This window comes from Hirundo rustica, chromosome 8, assembly GCF_015227805.2.
Source record: "Hirundo rustica isolate bHirRus1 chromosome 8, bHirRus1.pri.v3, whole genome shotgun sequence".
Lineage (NCBI taxonomy): Eukaryota > Metazoa > Chordata > Aves > Passeriformes > Hirundinidae > Hirundo > Hirundo rustica.
Window position 1 is genome coordinate 33,793,259 of NC_053457.1, and position 24,341 is coordinate 33,817,599.

General features: G+C 46.4%; 1 long non-coding RNA gene across 2 annotated transcripts; it reads left to right on the forward strand.

Annotated features, from left to right (window-relative positions):
- Positions 1-1,531: 1,531 nt before the first annotated feature.
- LOC120756025 (uncharacterized) lies at positions 1,532-8,844 on the forward strand. Of its 2 annotated transcripts, none has more exons than XR_005701988.1 (4): positions 1,532-2,030; positions 2,385-2,484; positions 7,592-7,678; positions 7,959-8,844. It is a non-coding gene; the product is annotated as an uncharacterized LOC120756025 (long non-coding RNA). The 2 variants fall into 2 exon arrangements; XR_005701987.1 differs by having other exon boundaries at positions 7,597-7,678.
- Positions 8,845-24,341: the final 15,497 nt, after the last annotated feature.

Below are 24,341 nucleotides of genomic sequence, written 5' to 3' on the forward strand. Positions count from 1 at the left end.
ACCTCCAGGGATGGGAATCCAAACCTCCCTGGGCAGTTCCAAGACCTGAGCAACCTCTCCATAGGGAAATTCCTGCTGATGTCCATCCTGAGGCTTCCCTGGCCCAGGCTGAGGCCGTTCCCTCTCCTCCTGTCCCCGTTCCTGGGAGCACAGCCCGACCCCCCCCGGCTGTCCCCTCCTGTCAGGGGTTGTGCAGAGACAGAAGGTTCCCCCTGAGCCTCCTTTTCTCCAGGCTCAGCCCCTTCCCAGCTCCATTAAAATGATGAAATTAAATTCTCCACCACTCCAGGCCTCCCCCTCAGCTCTGAGCCCGACAGGTCCCATCCCAGCTCGGAGGGCTCGGGGTGGCCTCACCAGCAGCATTTTCTTTATCAGCTCCATTCCCCCCACACTTGTGGACAAAATTTGTGATTTGTGCCTCATCCCTCGTGGGCACGTTCTGATTCTCAGCAGTTACTCAATTTTATGAGAGGGAGGATTTGTGGAGGAAGGTCAAAGAAGATTAATAAGGGACAAGGTGAGTAATAACTACCCAATAGTAGGCAAAAATAGGAGAACGAGCAGTGCTCACACTGAGCTGCTTGAACTTACTACCCGGCATTAGCAACATCCATAATTTAAAACTTTAATAAACTCCCAGCCTCCTTGGGCCGAGATAGATGCTGCTGCTGGTTTTATTAGCTCCATAATGGGCAGAAGGTTTATGCAACGTGATTATCCTGTGGAAGCAAACACCCAGTCACTCTGGGAACATTCTCATGAGCGGCTAAAAGGGACAAGATCAGACCAAATGCAGCTTTGAGACAACACGGTCTCACCTTCAGGTTGGAATTGCTGTGGGTAGAGGTCACTCAGTCTTGGAACAGATGGCAAAGAGCTGGAAGGCTCCAAATACCTTGGACAGCCCGGAATCCCAGACTGGTCTGGTTACAGATCACCCAGTTCCACCCCCTCCATGGACCAGGGACACCTTCCATGCACCAGGCTGCTCCGAGCCACATCCAGGGCAAAGCTGTGAGCCAGGTTATCCCTCATGGAACTGCTCTTTCTCCCTTTGTCCCTCCATGTTTCGTACAGTTTATTAAATCATGACAGTGGCAGTAAGGAGCAGAGGGCTATTCCTCCATCCTGAACTATCTGGCACTTTTTTCTCCTGTTACACAGCAAATTTATTTCTTAATATCCTTCTCCTGTCCCCCCAAGCCGTAGCTCAGGTGTTGGGTGCACCAAACATCTCCTCCCACCCTCCAGGTATCCACCTGGGTGGACCAGGTGTCTCTGGAGTCAGGGACACACGACTGGGACAGATCTTCTGCCTCTGGGCAGCAGCTCCTTCCCTCTTTTCCCTCTTATCCCAAAGAATGTGGGGGTTTCTTTGCCCTGGCACAGCTCCTCCTGTCCCAGGCAGAGCAGGTGAAAGGGATGAGCAGGGAGGAGAGTCAAGGTGCTCAGCAGCAGCTGTGGGGGGTTTGGGTTCCTTGGAGCGGGATAAGGGCACAGGAGGATCCCAATCCCTTGGGGCTGGCTGCAGTGCAGGGAGGCAGAGCTGGAGGTGCCACTCCCAGGCCAAAGCCCGTGGGCACCTTCACTGGGAATCAAAGGGAAGGACAAAACCAGGATTTTATCTTCACGGGGAAAAGCCTCGGCAGGAAAAATCCTCCCTCGTTGGCAGAGTTTGGGACAACGCTCTGGAACGTGCTGGGCAGAGAGGGGATGGTCTGTGTGGGCTGAAAAATCAGCCTGGATTGAGGGACAGCGAAGGAGGGTCAGCAGTGGGTACCAAGAAATCAAAGGATTCAGTTTGTGGAGGGAAAAGGGGTGGCAGATGCTCTCCTGCCCCCTGATGCTGCCGAGGACATCGGACAGGAGAGGTTCTGCAGCAAGTGTGGAGCTCAATTTCCACGCATTGTTTAGCTCACTAAAGCTAATTCGCTTTCCCACCCACTATTTAATTTAATTTCCATGCCTACCGTGGCTGGAACACAGCATCCTCCTGTCAGAGGCCAGTAGAAAGAGCAGGTAAAGGTCAGGTGAGTGTCTGAAAAATAAAATTACTGAGAGCATTGATTGCTATATTATGGGGTTTATCACCTTGGTTTTTCTAAAAAAAAGGAATAACTGTCCAAGGGATTACTGATGATTTGAAATATTAAAAATCCCCCCAACTTTTAAAGAGATTGATGATTTAAAATGTTAAAAATATAATAGGTTTTGAAGGGATTGCTGATGATTTTAAATATTTAAACAAAAAAAAAAAAAAAAGGAATCGTTTAAGGGATGGGTGATGATTTAAAATGTTTTCAAAAAGAAGAAGGGAATGCTGATGATTTTTTTTTTTCTTTTGAAGGGATCGTTGATGATTTAAAATGTTCTACATTTTGCAGTAACAGAGCTGGATCATGAGAGAAGACAACCACATCCTCTGTGTGTCCTTGCAGGATTTCATTGTTTGATCGGTGACAAGCAGAGCAATTAAAACCGAAGGTAAATTCTTCGCACTGAGTCATATTGTGCAAATATTTTCCTTTTTGGGGTTGAGCTACTCTGGGTTTGAGCTCTGCCAGAAGCCTGGGTGATGATTTTGTTATGTGTGCTGATGGTTTAGTGTTGTGTGTGAGAGAAGGGAAGCTTTAGAGAATTCAGCGTGGGGTTTTTTAGAATTTAAGTTTGGTTTTGCAAACCTCCACTGTCCCAGGTGGCTCCAAACCCTGTCCAACCTGGCCTTGGGCACTGCCAGGGATCCAGGGGCAGCCACAGCTGCTCTGGGCACCCTGTGCCAGGGCCTGCCCACCCCCCTGGGGAACAATTCCTGCCCAAAATCCAAAATAAATCAGTTGAAAGCCATTCCCCTTGTCCCATGAGCTGGTGAGAAGTCCTTCTCCAGCCTTTAGGCAGAGGAGGTAACCAAGCCAAGAATTTTCTCCTTTTAATTTAGTTTTTTTGTGGCCCCCAGCTCCAGCCACGCCTTCCCTCTGGCAGCCTTGGACCCCGCTGCCCAAGGACGCCCATCCCTCCCTCCTTGGGGGTGTCAAACAACCCCTAACCTTTCCCAGCATCATCCCAGGGCTGTCCCTCTGTCTGTGGGGCACGGATCCTTTCCAGGACGCCTTCATCAGCCTGGCAGCACACCGGGAATGAATGGATGAGGGGCTGGAGCAGTAACCTGAGGCTGAGGATCCAGGCTTAGGAGGTGGCTCCGTGTGTGGGGGGAAGGTTCCAGAAGGATATTCGGGGTCATTCCAGGCTGCTGGCTGTCCTGGACTGGAAACAAAGTGTTCCCAGCATGGAACTGGGAGCTGCTTCCCAGACCGGGCTGGAAATGTCAGGATGGAAAGAGGAGTGTTGGGAGTTAGGGATGATGCCTTGGGAAGGCTGAGCTGGGACAGAGACTGCACAGAGCTGGAGAATAAAGCAGAGATTTATTGGAAAGCCTTTAGGGTACACCTTGGGCAGGATGAGAGCCTGGCCAGGGGTACACCCAAGGTGGAACCAAAATGGTCACAAAATGGACCCAAAATGGACAAACGGTCACGAGGTCTCACACTTTGATCAGTTTTGGTCCATTTGCATGTTGGGGTTTAATTGTCCAATTCCAGCTCCAGGCTGTGAGGTCCCATCCTTCTTGTTCCTCCCTTCAGTCCACCTTTGTGTTTTTGGGCCTGAAAGTTGTTCTTGGTCTCCATCTGGAAAAGGATTTGTTTTGTGTCCCTGCTGTGTGCAGAGAGCTGAATGACCCTGAGTGTGAGCTCAGAGCTGCACCCCTGGGCAGCACAGAACATGAAATACAGCAAAGCTAAAACTTAAGGCACCAGGAATGGCTCCCTCCTCCTCACCTGCAGGGGCCTGGTTTTAATTTGGTCATTTGGTGGAAAAATTTGGAGCTCAGTTCCTCCAGGGGCTGCCACTGGTACCCCAAAATAATTTGATTTTCAGGGCCATGAGTCTATTTCTGCTCTTTTCTGCATGTTCTTCTTCACTCACAACAAATTACCTGTAACCCGCCCTCAGAAACAACATTTGTCTCATTTCCCTGAATTTTGGGGCATTTTGGTGCCTTCCTGCTGCAGCCTCACTTGAATCAGTAAAACCAGGCTGAAGATAATTTTGCTCTCTGATTTTTTTTGTCACTGGTTGGAAGTCCTCTCATTAGAGGAAGGGAGCTGCTCACCAAATATCCCATATTCATGACGAGCACTTCTGCCCTCCTAAATTCCAACTTTCTGAGTCCCTGCTGCAAATTAATTGTGTCTCGTGAGGACAAACTTAAAACAGACCAATAAAGAAAAAGAAGAAAAAAATAAAAATAAAAAAAAAAAAAAACCAAACAAAAAAAAAAAAAAAAAAAAAAAAAAAAAAAAAAAAAAAACCACAAAGTGGCTTGTAGAAAATTTGGGACTAGGAATTATCCAGTGAATAATTCCTTTTATCTCTCTGATTTGTGTGGGTCACTGAGCCACACTCCTGACATGGTTTAGTGCGAGGAGAAAAACAAAGCTGAGGCCTCACCCAACCATGGCAGGGCAATAAAATAATTAAACAGCCTGGGGGTGGTTTGATTCCTTTAATTCTGAGAGGGTTGTTTTTTTTTTTTCCCCCAAATAAATGTCAGAAATGGTGTTGAACAATTCTGATATCTATTACAGTAATTAATATCACTGTGCCCAAGGTCTGGCAGTGACTTTCCAGGCAATTAATCCCACGAGGTGAGTTAATGCCACGCTCTCCACAGAGGGGTTCTGAAGGAAAAAAAATGGGTTTAATTGGCTGAACCGGATCCCTTAAAATAAATGGGACGTGGGAACTGTGACTCTGAGCTGGATTTTAGGGGCTGCTCCAAGCTCATGGAGCAAGAGCTGCCAGCAGGACAGGGTCACCCAAGCCTGGGATGTTCCTCTGGAGGTGTCCAACCCCACCCCACCCCTGGGGCAGCAGCAGCAATTCTGTGTACAGAAAAGAGCTGGGATTTGTCACTGGGGTGCTCTGGATGGAAAAATTAAATTAAAAAAAAACAAATTAAAATATTCGGGGAGTTTGGGAGGGAGAGTTTGGGCTTTGCGTGACATCAGGAACGTCCTGCTCCTGTCACACAAGTATTTTCCTCTGAGGTAAAATCCTTCACGCCTTTTCTGTAAAAAACAAATCTTCCACAAAAAATCTTGTAGCTTCCTAGCAGTTACTCAGGATACAGCAAAATGCGACCAAGAATAAATAAATCTGACATTCCATAAAGCAGATATCTTCCTCAAAGTGAAGTTTGCTGAACCATGAATGTGATTTCAACTTCATTTTTTATCACTGGGATATTTACAGTGATATTTATGTATTGGCATATTTTATATATTTATGTGTTGGTATCACAACAAATGCATCAAATCAACATTCCCCTGGGACGACTTGTTATTTACTTTGGGGTTGTAATTTGTAGTTTCTAATTGCGGCGGGAAAAGTGTGTTAAAAAAAAAATGGAAAGAAAATGCCCCTTTGGAGTTATTAGGAAATTCAGGGTTAGGATATTCTGTGATGTACTGTTAAAAAACTGACTTGAGGGCCTGAATCTTGAGTGTGATTTGTACTGCTAATATATGAGGAACAAATCAACAGGACGGGAAATTGAAAATTTGGCTGCAAACCTCTCTTTTCTAGAACTTTTTTTCTGTGGATCCGTCTCTGTGCCATACATAATTCCAGATTATTTCTTATATATTATTCATTTTAATTTCAGATCCTCTGAACGGGCAGAAATAGCTGTTTAAAAGGTGGAAAATATTATGGCAAAATTTTATTGGGTTGGGGTTTTTTGGGGTGGTTTACCTTTGCAGTTCTGCGCTGAAACAAATCCCAATTTTCCTGGGTTAAATGCAAAGCAGCCAGAAGCCAGAGGCCAGGAGCTGACCAATACTGGCAATATTTGTTCTCAGTGAAACCAGGTTTGCTTTCAGCCGTTGATTTGTTATTTTTAGACCTCTTGAAAAATCACAGAATCCTAGAATGGTTAGAAAGGACAGAGTTTATGGGGAGTTCAGGCTCGCCAAGGCAGAGTCAAATGAGGTGTTAAAGGCGAGTGCCTGAGAGTACCAACACTGCCAAGGAGGTTTTGAGGGAAGATCTGAGCTGATCAGTAAAATCCTCACGAAACATGACCCAGGCTGGGTCAAACCGCTTGGTTTGGGCGTGAAACAACTGCCAGAGGTTGTAAATTCAAATACAGCTGCACAGAGGTGGACCCCGAAGAACCACAAATGGACAGTGTCACCGAGACACACAAAGCAATCACATACAGACAAGAGATTTTCGCAGAGGTTCCTCTGATCCAGCTCCCAGCTGAAAGAGCGGAGAGAAGAGACCCCTTTGTTTATTTTTACTTTTATACATTTGTGGGTCCAGCAGAAGATTGGCTTTTTGGGGTTTCCACCCCTCAGCCTCAGTGGCCAGACCAATTGTCAGTTACAATTGCTTTCAGGTTAGAAATAGGCAAACAAAGGACAGAGAATGAAAAACAAAGGATTTGTTAATATTACATCTGTGGGAAAAGGTAGAAAAACTGCTGTAATATTCTACAGTAACTAAAAGATCTGACTCCATTTATGAAAATCAAAAGGCTAATAAAGAAACTCAGAAAACCAGGGTAACAGGGCAGGAAATGAAACTCTCTCCCATTTTACCGCTCCCAAAAAGAGAACAGAGAGTCTCCAGCACTCACCCGGCGTCATCTTCTCCTCCAGGCGGGCAGAGGGGGATTGCAAATGATGGCAGCAGCCCAGGGAGCAGAGGTCCAGGTGATCCCTGTGGTCCTTCAGGAAAAGGACGGAGAGCCAGGGACGCTTGCAGTGGGATTTGGGAATCCTGGCAGTCCTCGAGCACCAGCTGCAGGAGGGAGGGTGCTATTGTGTCTCTAACACCACCACCAGCAGGTTTCTCGGTGTTTCGATGACGTTTGGGTGGAAATCAAGTTGGCCAAGCTGGCATCCCTGGCTGAGCAGATATGCAGCTCCCAGGATCCCAGCCTGCGTCCTCCTGTGATCCATGGAGAGACAAATGGGGCTTGTCCCTGTGCCAGCACAGGAAATCCGGGAATAAATCCCAGAGAAACTCTCACACGGACTTCAGACCCCAGCAGGTCCTTGAGGAGACATTCCCTGCTCTGCCCTTCCTTTCGAAGTGCATTTTGCAGGAATTAATAACCTATGAAGAATGGGTGGGAAATTCCAGCGCTCCCAAATCGATGCTGGGATTTTAGGGGGGATCAGGGGATGCTCCTCGAGCACTTCCCTCCCTGCAGGGAAACTGCTGCAGGATACCATGAGAAATGGACGGGAATTTGGTGAAATTTGAGACAAATGTGGTGGTTTTAATAATTATGAAGAAGAAATCAGTTTCTCCATTCTGTCCTCACACACCCACAAAGTTTCCTGCTCTACAGGCGCACAAACCCCCACCACTGATGTGCTTTACATGAATTGACTTGTGGGAGAGTCCTGCTATTTTTGGGGGCCACATGTTCCTAAAATTAATTGTATTTGCATATAATCAATTTAAACTTTTTCATACAATTAACAAGGTATTATTTAATTGCTTTTTTTCCCCGGTAAAGAGCAGATGTTGCAACCAAGAATTCCACAAACTGAAGACGCTTCATACCGACGGGTTTGAACATTGGAAGTTTTAAATATTCCCTGAGGTAAAATAGGAAAAAAAAAAAACAAACCAGGAAATAGAAAGACAATGTAGAGAACTTTAGAATATTTGTATACAAAACAACACAAATTTTATACTAATTTACTTTTATCCCAGATGTTCTCTAAGCCTGGCAGCCCAGGAAACAGGGGAGGTGAAAAATGGAATTCTGTTATGCCTGACAGTTATTTTATTCTATAAAAGTGATGACATAAAAGTTATTTCAGGTGGGCTTAGATATTTCTGAAAGGCAGTACTTATAATTTGGGTTTGTTCTCTTTTAGGAGGTCACAAGAGTGAAGCTGGAGGAAGTTTTAAGGCTGGACAGGGCTTGGAGCAAGCTGGGGTAGTGAGGAGCTTTAGGGACCCTCCCGGTCCATTCCAGGTTGGAAATACGCCTGGGAAATTCCATTTTTGGGGGATTTGTGGCAGGGCTCGGCGCCACTAGATGGCATCGGCAGCCCGCGATTCCCCATCCCAGCTTTTCCCCGGGATCGAGGCCGGGATAACTCCGGACCCGGCTTTGTGCAGCGGGAGCATCCCACGGTACGCGGGCTGGAGCAGGCGCGGGTGGGAAAGCGGCTGGAAAAATTCCTCTTGAGGGTTCAAAACATCCGTGAGAGCCGCAAAAGCCGCTTGGTGGTGGCACCGCGCACTTTGCTCGCCCGGGGAATCCAGGTGAAATGCAAAAACAAGGAGGAAAAAGTTGTGGAAAGCCGCGCATTCCGTAGCGGGATGTTTGTTTGTTTTCCTGTGGGTCAGCGGATCATCAAGGGGTTAAATTGTGCTCGGGTGTTTCCCAGGGATCGCCGCTTCCCGGGAAAAGCGTTTCTGTAAAGCAAAACCCTGGCAGCATGAACAAATGTGTGAGTTTTTGTGTCCTCGGGTGTCAGCTCAGCTGAGATGGGGACGATTTAATGAGCTCTCTGCAGGCCTGTAAACGGGGATGTTCGGAAAATACACGAATTAAATTCTCTTGTTTGCAGGGGAGATGTCTCCAACTTCCACAAAAGTTCAGACAAACCCACGTCAGGTGTGCCGCGAGGCAGTGACTCAAATAAATAAGCAAAAATAAATTCTATCACAGACAAGCAATGCCACAGAAAATAAACCAGCAGCACCCAGAGAAGTCAGGGTTAAGGGTTAGGGTCAAATTTGATGCCTGGGGGGTCAAATTTTCTGCTGGATTAAATAACTTAATTATGTATTTAATTTAATAATTAATTTAGTTAATTTAATTTAATAATTAATTTAATAATTTATTTCATTATTAAATTAAACAAATAAATTTTGGGATCGAATCCTCTCTCAAACTCATTTCACTGGAATGGAAGGAGTATCTCCCCTCACACTCTTGAGATTTAAGGGACATCTACTAAAATTATGCCTGAAGTAACTGATATTCAGATACATTTAGTGATAAAAAATGGTTAATTCTGGTTTTGCAACGTGCAAAAGATGTTTACCCATCTTTGTCCCTTTTCCTGACTTCCTGGTAATCTCACCACAGGACAAGGCTCCTGTGGCTGTGAGGTTTTGCTCCCTTTGTTGGATGGACACAAACAGTGGGATCAGCCAGGTCTGGTTTCCCCAAGCTCAAAGAATTTTGGAATCCCAGAGTGGTTTGGGTTGGGAAGAACCTTAAATCTCATCCAGTTCTGCCCCCAGCCATGGCAGGGACACCTCCCACTGTCCCAGGCTGCTCCAACCTGGCCTTGGGCACTGCCAGGGATCCAGGGGCAGCCACAGCTGCTCTGGGCACCCAGTGCCAGGGCCTCAGCACCCTCTGAGTAAAGAATTTTTTCCTTACATCCCATCCAAGCCATCCCCCCTTTTCCTGCTGCTCCAGTTTTCCTGTAGCTCCTTCAGGCACCGGCAGGTCACAACGAGGTCACCTCAAAGTTTCCCTTCTCCGGGCTGAACGGTCCCAGCCTTTCCTCCCAGCAGAGCTGCTCCATCCCTCTGCTCACCCTCTGGATTCTCTCCAACAGCTCCCCGCGGTTTCATTCCCAAATTCCCCCGTTCGTCCCGGTCCCATCCACCCTCGCCCCCGCTCCGGTTCCGCCGCACCCTCGGGGCGGGACCCTGGGCCGGAGGGAGGGGTCTCAGCGGGTCCCGGGGGTCTCCTGCTATTTAACCGGGCTGGCCCCGAGCTGTTCCCGGCCCATGTCCCCTTGGGACCGTCCGCGCCGGGCCGGGAGCCGCGGGATGCAGCGGGATGGAGCGGGATGCCGCGGGATGGAGCGGGATGGAGCGGGATGGAGCGGGATGGAGCGGGATGCCGCGGGATGCCGCGGGATGGAGCGGGATGCCGCGGGATGCCGCGGGATGGAGCGGGATGGAGCGGGATGCCGCGGGATGCCGCGGGATGGAGCGGGATGCCGCGGGATGCCGCGGGATGCAGCGGGATGAAGCGGGATGCCGCGGGATGCCGCGGGATGCCGCGGGATGGAGCGGGATGCCGCGGGATGCCGCGGGATGCCGCGGGATGGAGCGGGATGGAGCGGGATGGAGCGGGATGCCGCGGGATGGAGCGGGATGGAGCGGGATGGAGCGGGATGCCGCGGGATGGAGCGGGATGGAGCGGGATGGAGTGGGATGCTGCGGGATGGAGCGGGATGCAGCGGGATGCCGCGGGATGCAGCGGGATGCTCGGCTCCCTCCGGGACCGGCCCGGCCGCGGCCGCAGCTCAGCCAGAGCGATCCGTGCCCTGCCGAGAACCTCCCCTTCTACCGGAGCGGCAGGACCGGCCGGAACAACTGCATCCGCCACCGGCTGTCCTTGATGAGGGCTCCAGGAGAGAGCCGCGGGGACGGGATGGGACGGGACGGGACGGGACGGGACGGGACGGGACCAGCCGCGTAAGGCACGGGGCGGGACGGGACGGGTAAGGCTCGGGGCGGGCGGGGAGCGATGAACGGAGCGATGCCCGGAGCGATGTCCGGGGTGACGCCTGGAGCAATGCTCGGAGCGATGTCCGGAGCGATGCGTGCACAGCGATACTCGGAGCGATGCTCAGAGCGATATCCGGAGCAATGTCCGGAGCGATGCGTGGGGCAATGTCCAGGGTGATGTCTGAGCAATGCACGGAGCAATGCGCGCCCAGCGATGTCCAGAACGATGTCCAGAGTGATGCAATGAGCAATGCCCAGAGCCATGTGTGGAGCAATGTCTGGAGCAGTGTCCAGAGCGATGCCTGGGGCAATGCTCGGAGCGATGGTTTCTCACTGGTTTCTCACCGGTTTCTCACTGGTTTCTCACTGGTTTCTCGCTGCTGTTCCGTGCCTGTGTGAGCTGGAGGAGTGTAACACAGGTAAGGATTACAGGATGCTCTCGATGCCATTTCTGCTGTCCCCTGGCCTTGGAAATATCAGAAGTCCAGTGGTGGGGTTGGTTTCTGTGCAGGGCCAGGAGCTGGAATCAGTGATCCTGATGGGTGCCTCCCAGGTGAGGATATTCTGCGATTCCATTCGGTAATTCCTGCTGGAATTTCGGAGCAATTTGTGCCTTCTGTGCTGTCAGCAGCTGCTGTCACATGAAGGCAGCAGCATTTTCACCATTTACCCCTCAGTAAACTAAACAGGATTGAAAAGGTTTCACTGTTTGAGGGAGTACCCGAAAAGAGCAAGAAATCCCTGGTCCATTCAGCCAGGATGCACTGGAGAACTGGAATGACATCAGTAATTTATGGAAAAGCTTTGGAAATAACAGAGTTCTGGAAGCTCCACTCTGAGCTGTGCTTTTCCCAGGGGAAGGTGCAGCACTGGCAAAGAAACAACAACTTGGGTGCGTTATTTAAGGATAAACCCATGGAAATGGGGATCGGGGCTGTTCCTTCACCCGACAGGATAAATATCCAGGATTTCTGCACTCTGCAACAACGTGTTGGCCTAAACAAGGAAGAGAAGGAGCTGTCAAAGCCTCATCAATCAGGATTTGGGGAATGGGCAGCGATGCAGGGCATGAAAGGAGAGTTTGCACATTTGAACCTTTGATTTTGGGGCTGTGCTTTGAGCCCAGCTCGGGGTTGGAGGCTCCCAAAGAACAGCCCCATCCCTCCTCATCCCTGGCAGCTTTTCCTCCTGAGAAGGGCCGGGCAGAGCCTGGCAGTGCAGAGCCACCTCTGCTCACCGGGATTTCGGATGTGTGCAAGCAGCGCCTGTGGGGCCTCCTCTGGATCAGCCTGGAGGAATGGAGAATTCCCAAAAAAGCACAGGGAATGCCCCTGGCTGGCCAGGGGAAGGCAGGGAACAGCTGGAGAGCAGAGCTGGAGGTTTTACTTCTTCAGCAATGAGGGTAAATTATTTTCCAGGCTCTAATTGGTGTTATTTCAGTCTCAGTTCCATTTTAATCCGGTTGCAAAAGCAATAAATCTCTATTTTCAGTGTGATTATCACTCAGGAGGAGCCCATCACAAATGCAAACAGGATGTGATAAATCAGATTTACTTCTCCTTTTTTTTTTCTTTTCAATTTTCCCTCTGCTCCAACACTTGCCTGTGATAAATCCTTGCTAAGCACTGGGATTTCCCTGGGCTTTACTGTGGGATAACACAGCTTCCCAGGTTTTTGTTGGGGTTTTTTTGGGTTTTTTTTTTGGCTGGAAAACAGGGAATATTGAATTTTATGTCGTGGGAGGAAAATCAAGACAAAACCGAGTTTCCTCTCCCTTTTCTTGGGAGTCATCAGGGCTGAAGGAAAAGGAAATTGTAAGTAGATGTAGTTCCATAAAAATATCAGGAAGGAAAAATATCAGGAAGGGAAAACATCAGGAAGGGAAATACCATTTCCTATGGGTTGTCTAGAATTCCATGCTGCAGGAGATGGAAATTCAAGTCCTGGAGGAAAAGGCTCGGTAAAATACGTGGTGGGAACAGGTTGGATGGGAATGATTCATCCTGGAATCTGTAGCACCCAGCTCCATGTGGTGTCTGGGGTTCTTTTGGGATTGTGGCATTCCTGGGAGCAGCCAGGGATCAAACCCTGCTCCTGCAGGGCTCCAGCCCCTCTCCCTGCTCTCCCAGGCCCCGGGCACATCCTGGGGAGGAGCTGCATTTGTTGGTTTGGGGATGGAATTGGTTTTTCCTGCTGAAATGGTGCCAGACAACAAAACTCTGCGAGAATTTGGGATTCTTGTCCCAGCTCCCATCGCTCAGCTCTGGGATTCCTCCTCCCCCAGAGCAGCTGTGGCTGCCCCTGGATCCCTGGCAGTGCCCAAGGCCAGGTTGGGTGGAGCAGCCTGGGACAGTGGGAGGCGTCCCTGCCACGGCAGAGGTGGGATGGGATGGATTTTGGAGGGGAACAATTCCAGGGAGCTGCATGAGGAACTGCACAAGGGGGAAGTGGTGTCCTGGAGAAGGGGAAAATTGAGTTGTGAGAACACCTCTGGTGTTGACTCTGGGATCGCCTGGGAGCAGCAGGGACCGAAAGCTGCTCCTGCCCGAGCAGCGTCACCGAGACACACAAAGCAGTCACACGCAGACAAGGGATTTTCACAGAGGTTCTCCTGATCCAGCTCACAGCTGAGAGAGCCGAGAGAAGAGAGCCCCTTTGTTTATTTTTACTTTTTATACATTTGTGGGTCCAGCAGAAGATTGGCTTTTTGGGGTTTCCACCCCTCAGCCTCAGTGGCCAGACCAATTGTCAGTTACAGTTGTTTTCAGGTTAGAAATATGCAAACAAAGGACAGAGAATGAAAAACAAAGGATTTGTTTATGTTACATCTGTGGGAAAAAGGTAGAAAACTGCTCTTAATATTGTACAATAACTAAAAAGATCTGACTCCATTTAAGAAAATCAAAAGGCTCAGAAAAACCAGGGTAACGGAGCAGTGGCATTTTAGAGCCCAGCTGGTGTCTATAAGCCAGGAGTGATCTGTTCTTTTCACTGAATTTCAGTCCATGTGACAGCACGTGGCTCTGGTGTTTGCCTTTCTTCTAAGGAAAACTTTTCTTTATCACCTGGATAACCACAGAGAAAAAGGGAAGAGTTCTTTATTCTGGGGTGATTTCTGCTGTGCTTGGTGAAGGATTTCATGCTATGGTCCCTGACAGCAGCACAGATCATCTACAACTGCCAGGTTTTGGTAGAACTAATTTTATTTTATTTTATTATTTTATTTTATTTTATTTTATTTTATTTCATTTCATTTCATTTCATTTTTATTTATTTAATTCCATTTAATTTAATTGTGGGTTTTTTAATATTATATTATATTTTTATTTTATTTATTTTGTTTTATTCCATTTAATTTCTTTCTATTTTTATTTTGTTTTATTGTATGTTTAGTATTTTATTTCATTCCATTTAATTTCATTTTATATTTTATATTTTATATTTTTCATTTTATTTTCTTTTGTTTTGTTTTATTTATTTATTTAATTCCATTGACTTTAATTGTTTATTTTATTTTATTTCTTTTGTTTTAGTCCATTTAATTACTTTTTCTTTTCGTTTTATTTTTATTGCGTATTTTGTATTTTATTTCATTCCATTTAATTTCATATTTTATTTTATTTTATTTTATTTTATTTTATTTTATTTTATTTTATTTTATTTTATTTTATTTTTGTTATGGCCTAAACTTGCACAATGTTCCTGCTCCTGCTGAGCCCAAAGACACTTGGGAGTTGTTCTATTTTGTTAAGACAAACTCATTAATTTTCCTTCAGGCTAAGAAAAGCCAATGCAAAAACCATTTCACTTCCATAAGTCACTTCCTGATCACTTCACAGCAGCAGATCAGCACGGGTTGTTTTTAAAATAAATTTTGGGTTTTGCTGTTCATTTCTAGCTGGGATTTTTTTTTTTTTTTTTTTTTTTTTTTAATTTTTTTTCCACTTTAAAATGCTTCATGAAATATCAACAAATTTTATCAGGCATTTTATGAAATGTCTTAGAACTCTACCTGGAGCTCCTTGCTCCTATTAAGATGATTTTCCTGCAGCCTGAAGGCGATTAAAGTCTCTAAAAGTTCTTTCTGTGTCGGCGAGCAGGGGATTTCTCAGACCTTGCACCGGAAATTTTCTCACCCCTTGTGAGGTGCAAAACAGGAGCCAGGCACAGTTTGGGTTGGTTTTGTAGAGAGAGGCGGAAATTTTGGGGGTTTATTAAGTACACGACATTAATGTTAATTTATCTTCATCTCTGAGGTTGGGAAAATCCTCCCGGGATCACCAAACCCAGCTTGTGACCGATCCTCACCCGGTCACCCAGAGACGAGGCAAGGAAAGGAAATTCATCTTTAAACATGCGGCTGTGAAATAAAAATCAATGTTTGTAGCTCTGGGGATCGCACTGGGGGTTGTTCGGACCCCGATGAATTTTTTGTGGAAGAAAAACCATCCAGCGCAAGGAAGGAGTTCTCGATGGAAGAAGGATTTCATGGAGTCCTAATGGAAGGGGGAAACAACAACGTGAAAAAAAAACACCCCAAAACAACCAACCAACCAAAAAACCCCAAACAAATAATAATAAAAAACCCAAACAAACAAACAAAACCCAAAAAAACACACAAACAAAAAAAAACCTGGGAGGAAATAAAAATAAATGACGAGGAGCTGAGTGCTGCCCTGGAGATGAGGAGGTTGTAGCTGGAATGAGAAAATAATGGCTCAGGCTGGTGCCTCGGGCCTCAGAGCCACTCTCTCAAGATAATTCAGTGTTAATTAACTTTCCCTTTCCCCAGAGGATCTCAGCGTCCGGCCGGCTTTAGACCTACCAGGAAAATTGGGTTTATTCCTCTTTCCCGGGTTTAAAGTCGTGAGGGGGAGAGCCGGGATCTCTGTCCAGCCTGAGCTGGTTGTAAGGGGATTTTTGGGGATAAAAAGGAGTTTGTGCTGTTTTGGAGTCACTCAAGACAAAAGACTGGTAGCAGAAAAGATTTACATCCCTCTGAACTGTATGTTTTTATTGTCCCTGGCTGTAACGCTTGGGGTTTCTATAAGTGATGATAAAAGCTTGTTTGAGGAACAAATTTTGGGAATACTTGGTGAGGTGAGTTCTCGAGGCTGAGCCCTGGGTATTCATCATTTCACATTTCCTTTTCTGCTGGAACCACTTCTTTTTTTTTTTTTGCTTTGTTTTGTTTTGTTTTGTTTTGTTTTTTTTGTTTTTTTCTTTTTAATTACACACATGATTCCGTATTTGACGTGGATTTTTAGGAGAAATCCTCCTCTGCCCGTACTTTGGATAAAACCTCTGGGGTCTGCACTTTCAAATCCCTTCACTCTGGGCACTGTGAAATCCCAGATTTCCCTGGATGCCAACCCGCCAAGGGGCAATCCCATGAGGACAACCCCGTTTTCACCTCGTTTCCAGAGACCTTTTGCAACCCCTTGCATTTCAGGATTATTTTCCATCGGGGCAGCAGCCTCTGGTTTCCAAACAAACATTGTCCCGGAGAGGAGCTGATGGAATGCGCTCGGTTATCTCCATCAGCACCTGCTGGGGGTAAATGACATTTTAATTTTCATATTGGGGCTGTTTGCCTTATTAATTAGGCCAACACCACCCTCGCACTTGTTCTGCTTTCCCTGGGAGCTGGTGCTGCCTTTGAGCGGAGTTATTTCTCTGGCTGCCCAGCGGGAATGGCTTCGAAGGGAAAGAGGGGAGATTTGGTGGGATTTGGGAGGAATTGATCCCTGGCAGCGCCCGAGGTTGGACAGGGCTTGGAGCAGCCTGGGACTGTGGGAGGTGTCCGTGCCCATGGCACTGGAGGATTTTAGGGTCCTTCCCAACCCAAACAATTCCATAATTCCATGACTCTGAAGGTGGTGCCTGTTGTCCCTGGAAGAAGGAAAACCAAGTCCCAGCCAAGGGGTAAAATTGTGTCCGTTTCCCTGCAGGCAAGCGGTGGGATGAAAAAGCTGCTACAAATCCTAAATAAAGAGATTATTAAAGAGGAAAAAAAAAAAAAAAAAAAGGGAGGAGGTGGATCTTCCAGACCACAATGTAAAAACGCTTACTTTGAAGTACAACCCCATTCCCAAAGCTGCTTCCCAAAATCCAGAGTCTGCCGAGATCACTCGGGCAGAAAGGAAATAAAATCAAGCCATAGTGTAAAGTGGAAGGCAGCAGCAATAAAGCAAATTCTGAGCCAATCAAAGGGCAGTGGTGCAAATGATTTCTGGAGAGAAAAGTCCTTCCTGATCCTCTCAGGGCTTCACAAATGATGTGACATCCACCCAGGCAAGGATTGGTCCCTGCAGCAACCAAACCCTGGAGTTGCAAATGTTTCAGCTGCAGCTGCGCCTCTTTGGCACCAGCACCACGATTTAAGGAGAATTTGGCTGAGTCCAGCTATGGATGTGCATTAAAAGCTCCTCAGATCTGGGCTGGCACCTCTCCCTTGATTTTCCTGAATAATTCCTTTTATTTTTTTTTTTTTTTTAATGTGGCCAGCGCTATCAGAATTCTGGAATAGCTGATCCACATTTAAATGTCCTAAAAAGAGCGTGAAGTCAAATTTCAGCTGAGAATATTCCGTTAGGAATCTGCTAGCAGTGAATCCACTGGCTGCAGGGTGTAAAATCTGTGCTTTGTGTTCCTTTCTACGGAAAAACCAAAGGGACATTGGTTTGGAATTTTAACTTTTTCTTTTTTTTTTTTTTAAATTAGCTGGCAAAGGATTCACCTGATGAAGTGTAAAAATCAGCCCTAACCAGAGGTCCAGCTGGGATTTATCCTCCTCTGCTTCCCGTTATAACCTGTGCTCCTCTAACCAGGCCTGGAATTCCCATCCCCTCCCCAAATCTGCCTTTGCCAATTAAGTAATTAAAGGAGTTAAATGCCCTCCTTGCACTTCCTGCTTCTCCCTCAGAGCAGCTCCAGCCATGGCAAATGTTTATTTTTCAGCTCCCAAGGTCCCATTTGAAGAAGTTTTTTTTGGAAAATCCGGTTATTTTGGGTGGAGAGCCCAGTGCAGGAGCCAGAAGTGGAAATACTCGTGCTTTGATGTGTTTATATTGTGCTTCTTTCCCTGCTTGAAAAGTTTTTTGTCAAGGAGAGATGAGAAAAACCAAGGGCTAAAGGAATTAATGTAATCCTTGGTACAGCATAAACCAGGAATTATCCTGATTTCAACCTTCCAGCCAGGACCAGGAAACCGAAGCGCTCAGTCCCGCTGGAGGTAGGTGGGAATTATTGGGAATTACCTTTTTTGGGGGGAATTTTTATTATTATCATTATCACTATGAGACTTTGACCCCATTTTCAGGCTGGAAAATGTTTTCTTTGTAGGGGAAAAAGGAGGAGACATCTTTGTTCACTGCACTCCTGTTCAATTGCCCGTCACCCCACTTCAGATCTGAGGTCACTGAAGGGCTGCAAAAAAAAACCTCTGAGGAGAAACCAAATCCCCTGGCAGGGTTTGAAGTGCTGGGAAGTGTCTGAGAGAGGTGTCAGGGAAATTTCCCCAGGCAAAAACACCTGTGGGTCTTGAAACGTTTGCTGTTGCTCGTCCCAATGTTTCCCATACGGGATGAAATTGTTGGTTTTTTACAGACGGAGGGAGAATTTCACCCCTGGCACCAGAGGGTAAAAACACATTTTGGAGATGGGCAGGAGGAGGGAAGTGAAGCTGTAAATCCCAGTGTTCTAGCTCAGGACACTCCGAGTTTCTGCTCCAGTGAGCACTCTTTGAAGAGCCTTTATTTTCTTGTGTTCCTCTTTACCTTTATTCCAAGTTTATATTCCAAGTTGTGTCCCGCATTGATTTATGGAGTTTTCAGGCTGCTGCACCACAAAAATGAACTTTTTAAGCGTCAAAAATGCAGGGGTTTAATTCTGCCAGCTGTAATTAAATCACTGAAATGATTGATCCAGTCTGTGATCACATCTGAGGGATCTTTTCTCCCAGCCTGGGGAAATAAAACCCGCAGACGAGCATGGGAGTGCTCTCAGCCTGAATGAACACTAACGAGTAACTCCAGCTGCTGGTGACTTCCAGGAGAGGAAAATCCAAACTAAACCCTTCCTCAAGCTGCTTTATGACTTCCAGGTGAACAAGTTTGCATCAGAATTCATCTCGGGCATGGGCCCGTGGACAAAAAGTGCGTTGGTCTCTCCTTTTTTTTTGGGTTTCAGAACTGCCAGGGAATATTTTCTGTGTGATCCAGAGGTTTTCTGCAACCTTGCCAGGGCACGGTTGGGAGTTCAGAACTTCCCAGGGAGAAAAAAAAAAAAAAAAAATCCTCTTGAAATTGTTTTGGACAAGTGAAATAAATCAATAGAAATGATGGAATCGACCTCTGGGCTTCGTTCTTGCGAGTCCATGCCAGGGAACGTTTCTTGGAATAAGTGATGACATCTTCCTTAGAGAAAAGAGGGATGGAGTGAATTATCTACAGGAAAGGTCAATGCCCTCTTCCCTGGCTCTCCTTTAAAAATATTTTTGAGGAAAACCAAAATGTGCTGCCCTTTTAAAGTCCTTTCTTACGCCTGACTCCGTGTACCTGCTGCACCCTCCTTGATTTAGGTCTGGAATAGGAATTCCGTAGGAATAGGAATCCTCTTGGATTCTCTCCTGCATCTCCTATTTTCCCCTCAGCCCTACCTGTGCAATAAATTGCCTTAAAACCTCTTCTCAACCTGCATTTCATTAAAAAATAGCTGAACAGCCCCTCCAGAATTAACCAGAAGCTGCAGCTCCTTTTCCTTTGTTTTCAGCAATGGAAGTTATTTCCAGATTAGCAGGAGTCACCCTCTGGCTGCAGGGGAATAATTTGAATTCCCTCTCACTGGCAGGATCCTTCCCCATCTGTGGGCAGGTTTCCTTCACTATCTCACACTGAACCACGAGGTGTTATTAAAATCCAATGTCATTTCAGATCTGCAGGGAGCTCTGTGGTGGCTGTGACAGAAGGGGCTGACAATAACATTGAAATCTTCACCGGTGTGGCCATTTCCACCTGGCTTTGAATTACACTTCGGTGTTTTCTCACCTGTGCAAGGTTTCCTTTCCAGAGAAGCGCTGGAGAAACAAAACCAGTTTATTTCAAAGTGCAGGAAACGTGGGCACTTGAGCAAACCTGAGCTTGTGAGGGCAGGACAGAGGGAGCAGAGAGGAGGGATGGGGAACTCCTGAGCTGGAATCAGAGAGCACAATCTGGAATGACAAACAGGGATGGATCCTCAGCTTTCTTCTCTCTATTGCAGCCCAAGTGCCAGGCTTGGAAAAGAGCAATCGATGTGCTGCCAAAGCTCCTTTATAAATGAGATTTTGACTTTCAGACAGCCCCAGCCAGCAGCAGGTTCCTTCCTGTGGGCACCTGGGGGGGTTCTGGTTTATTTTCTTGGAGTTTTAACAAAGGCAGCACATAACTGATGGCATCTACCACTGATGTTTTCTCTCTTTCTTCTACCCGGGGAAGAAATAATCACATTTATGAAATATTTTTGTGTGATACAGCTCTATTCTTGTTTGAGATGATGGTTTTGCTCACACTTGTATTGATCAGGAAAGAGAAGTGAACGTTGCCTTGGTTACCTTTGCAAAACTCAGTATTTTTATCCTTGTTTGCCACATTTGGGCTGTAAAAAAAAATCCCATTTTCTTTTTGAAGCTGTATTTCTGGCCATTATTAACCAATAACTTTGTCAGTTCTGATTAATTTTTTTTTAAAAAAAATGTTGTATTTTCAATTTCCTCTGGGCTTTTTTTGGGGCATGTTTCTTATTATTATATAACATAATATCTTGAATTAGCCAAAAACTTTTCCCAGGGATCCATTACTCTATCCCATCCCCCGTGCTCATTCCCACAGAGTTGGAATGCCAATTACAGCCTTAAAATTAATGTAATTCGGGAAATACTTTTTCTTTTTTTGTGAGTCTTAAGGAGGAGAAATAAAATACTCCTTGGCGCGTCGAGTTAGGAAAGTTCTCCTCGTCCTTCCCATCTTTATCGCTGTCCACTTTTCATGGAAATAAAGCAGGAATGAAAAGTCAAGGAATCCTAGGAAGGAGCCTGCTGCCCTCTCATGGCTCCCGGAGCAAACAGCCGGCTGGAAAATGGGAATAAAAAGCTGTGAGGATCTTCCTTTCCCAGCAAAATTCCCTTTCCAGGCACAGCAGCAGAACCCAGAACAGGCTGAGCAGGAAGGGATAACTCCATGTCCTGAGTTATTCCATGGAATGCTGTTTGGTGGGGTATTATCTCCGGATTTTTCGGTTCCTTCTCTTCCCAAGAGGTTGTTTTGATGAGGTTTGGGCAGCGCAGGAACTGCTCCTTCAGCAGAAAACTCCTTAATTCCTGGAAATCTCATTAATTCCCTGGGATAATTGCATGATTCAGGATTTTGGCCACTTGGAAGTGTCCAAGGCTGGGTGGGATAATGAGATAACAAAGGTCAGTTATCAGGAACTGCCTGGATTTGGAAGCTCCTGCTCTAAATTACATTACAAAATAAGAATATTCTGGAATTCCCCATGTCCTGGAAGGGGAAAAGGCAGCTCAGGGGCCATCCAGGACAGGGAGGAACAACAAGAATTGAAACTCTCTGGGAATCTGCCGAACTCAATACTCAGCAGGAGGGATTGTGCATCCCTGTTATTGCCACTTCCAGGCTGAAGGAAAGGGGGAAATAATGGGAAAAGGGGGAAATAATGGGAAAAGGGGGTAAAAAAGATAAGGGTTACTCCTCACCCCAGGGGCTGAGGTGCTGCTTTTCCTGGAGCTGTGTCCGACAGGCCAGGTGGAAGGATCCTGAAAGGTGATTCCAGCTCCTTCCCCTGCTCCTCACCCCGTGCCCCATGTCAGAAATGCTGAAAGCTGGGCTCGAGTGGAGATAATTCTCGAGGGGGAATTATCCATCCCCAGCTCCCATCTGCTCCCTCTCATCCTCCTTTTACTCCCCAAAGGAGAAATCCACGGCAATCCCTCTCTCCCAGGCCGTGCTGACCTGTCCACAATGGTTGCTCTGACTCAACAAGCAATTTATTTTCTTCTGGGTTAAATAAATCGCTTGGATGCTTCTACTGAAGCGATCCTGATTGATTTGCAGGGTTTAAAATTACTGTATAAATCATTAACTGGGCTGCACATCCTCACCTCGCTTCCTGCAGGGCCCAGGACAGGGAAGGATGGATTTAGATTAAAGAGGGGATATTTAAGTTGTGTTTTAGGAAGAAATCTTTCCCTGTGAGGGAGCTGAGGTGCTAGCACAGGTTCCCAGAGAATCTGTGGTGATCCCTGGAAATGTCCAAGGGCTTGGAGCACCCTGGGACAGTGGAAGGTGTCCCTGCCCATGGAATGAGGTCAATTTTAAGCTCCCTTTGACCCCAGCCATCCTCTAATTCTGTGGTTTTATTTATACCAGATTATTTTAGCTTTCTAGTTCACTCTGACACCGCACAGCAGGAATGCTGAATAAAGGCAGCTTTTCCTTGAAACCACAGAGGATCCTCAATACCTGGGAAATTAACAGTCCCACTAATGTTTAGCAGCAGCTGAAAACGTTTAATAAGACACATTGCAGAGCTCCAGGCAGGCAAATGCAATCATTTCTGATGTGGGCACAGCAGAGCTGGTTGGTTCACAGTTATAGGGGAAAAAATAAAGAGGCAGCTCTTTGCTGTTACCCAGAGGCCAAGGGACTGAGTCAATAAAAGCAATCCCTGTCCTCCAGGAGCCATCCCACAAAGGGTCAGCAGCTCCTGCTGCTTGGGAATCTCTGCTGGAATTTTGGATCGATGCTCTAAATCAAGCCCAGGGTCACAGACACAGCCAAGGATTTCTGTCACTGGGCTATCAGAGGGCTGGAAATGAAAATTCCTCTGGCTGCCCTGGGGCAGAAAGGGAGGAGAGCCTGGAGCTAGGATCAAAGGAATCACAGAGGGGTTTGGGGTTGGATGGAACCTTAAAGTCATCCAGTTCCAGGGGCAGGGACGTCTCCCACCACCCCAGGGTGCTCCAGCCTGGCCTTGGACACTTGCAGGGACCCAGGGGCAGCCACAGCTTCTTTATATATCTGTTTTTATAAATATAAAAATTATATATAATATAATGTTTATAGACTATATTTCTATAATATAGAAAAATATTTAATACTACATAAATATATTATTGTATATAATAAGGTTAGGTGTTACAATACAATAATATTCTATTGTGATTATAGAGTATTTCATCGTTATAATATTTAAATATATATTTATAGAGAAATAAATCTATATTTATACATTATATAATATATAATTATATGACAATATAATTTATATATTTATACATTATGATATATAATTATATGACAATATCATATATTTATACATTATATAATATATAATTATATTGTAAGATAATTTTATATTTATTATATTATATAAAATTATATTATGTTATTTATATAGAATATAAATCATAGAATATATCATATAATATATATTCTATACATGTAATATTTTATATATACTATATCTTTATATTATAATTTATAGCTTGCCCTACAAACTCGAAGTCCCCAGTGCACAGCAGTGCTCTGCTGCTGCTGCCCAGCACTGACAGGGGATTTTTGGGGGGATTTTTGGGGGGATTTTCGGGGGGATTTTCGGGTGAGAAGTTGGTGCCAGCTCTGTGCGTTCATTCCTGCCGTGCCTCGCTGGGCTTGGGGCACTTCACCCTCGCAGGGATGTGCGGATGCTCCTCGGCCCCATCCCTCCTGCTCCACCCAGCCGCTCTCTGTGCCTGGGAAGGGAATTTTTGCCCCCAGTCCGAAATAAAACGCACCGGGAGAATCCCGAGGTAGCTTTGTTAGTCACCTGCGGCTTGAACTCCTGCCTAAATCGGGATTTTTCAGTGTTGTGGTGCCTTTGATCTGGCACTCGCATCAAAGCAGCTGAGTCCTCCTTACACAGCGACTTTGTGGCGTCTGCAGGCAAACAGGAGACCTCCAGAGTGATTTTGAACAGAGCCACGTGCCCCCAACTAGCATCTAAAAACAGGATTTCTTCTATTTCCCAAATCTGTGCTTAGATGCAGCTGAAACTCCCAGGCAGGGGAAACTCCTGCTCTCCAGAGCTGGAATTCTTCTTCCCCCTGCGGTATTCCAACCCCATCCCTCCATCAGGCCACTCTGAGCTCTCCACAGCTGGAATTCTTGCTCCTCCTGTGGTTTTCCAACCCCATCCCTCCATCAGCAGATCTGAGCTCTCCACAGCTGGAATTCTTGCTCTCCCTGTGTTATTCCAACCCCATCCCTCCATCAGGACACTCTGAGCTCTCCACAGCTGGAATTCTTGCTCCTCCTGCATTGTTCTCATCCCATCCCTCCATCAGGCCACTCTGAGCAGAGCTCTGGTGTGTGACAGATGCTGGCTGGGCCCAGCACTGACAGGTGAACGCTGAAACTGTGAAAATTTTTGCAGCCAGAGCAAAAGTGGCAAATGTTTGGCTCCACCGTTACATTTACAGCCCTCCCAGGCACTTCCAGGCACGCAGAGCAAAGATCAGCCCTGATTTTATCGACCTGCGCCACCTCTCAAGTCTTAGAAACTCTTTTATTTTTATTTTATTCCCTACTCTGCCCTCACCACCCTTTTAAGCGGGATGGAAAATCCCTCTTTTTTTGTTTCCTTTGAAAGAGCAGAGCTGCACAAAGTGCTGGCCGCTTTCATCTCCAAACTTTATTTTTCTGACATAAATAGTGAGGATTCACCTCTTGTATCTCCTC